We start from the raw sequence: 787 nt of genomic DNA on the forward strand, positions 1-787 counted from the left end.
GTAAACTCTTTCAAAAAAAAAAGAATAAAGAAATCCTGGGTGTGGTGTGAAAGTATCTTCCCTAGGAAGCGGCCCTGAGCCCTTCCTACCACCTCATTCATTACTGGGGTCGTGTTCCTTTGTATCGAGACCAGTTGCACGGAAAATACCCAAACTCTGTTTATTTCTGCAAGCCTGTTTGAACACAAGAGCAGTTTGGATATGAGAGGGATGAGGTGCTTTTCCATAGAAGAACCCTTCTGGCGCAATCCCTTCATTTTGCCGGTTCGGAGAGTTTGTGCAAGATGTGAAATGCGCTCCGCTGTCACAGCGTGGCAGCTTCCAGCGCGTGTAGAGACAGATCTGCACAGGCAACTGCGGGACAGCGAGTTTGTGGGTGCCCTCAGTGCATCCGCAACTAGAACGCGCAAAATTCTGTGAGAGGTTCCGCACCTCGCGTGGGAGAACTTCTGCCTAAGGCTCTCCAAATGGAAATTACTAAAATCACGGCTTGAGACAGGTGACGGCACCGAGCAATTATTTTCTGAACGTTTTAGAAAAAGTTCAGTGGGAGATTCCTGCAGAAGGAAACGTAAACAGAAAGAAAAGAAAAGAAAGGGAGGCAAGGTCACGGGAAAAGGAAAAGCGTCCCATTTAACGCCGCAGGAGGCCTCGCAAGGAAGCAGCAGACAGAACACCAACTCTAAAATGTCATTCCTTATGTAAGTTATTACACGGTGCCAACACGCGTGCGCGCGAGGGGGCGGGGCTCCACATGGGCCCCGCCCCTCACTCGCGAGCGGAACCT

The sequence above is a fragment of the Corvus brachyrhynchos genome, unplaced genomic scaffold (assembly GCF_000691975.1).
Source record: "Corvus brachyrhynchos isolate BGI_N302 unplaced genomic scaffold, ASM69197v1 scaffold103, whole genome shotgun sequence".
NCBI lineage: Eukaryota > Metazoa > Chordata > Aves > Passeriformes > Corvidae > Corvus > Corvus brachyrhynchos.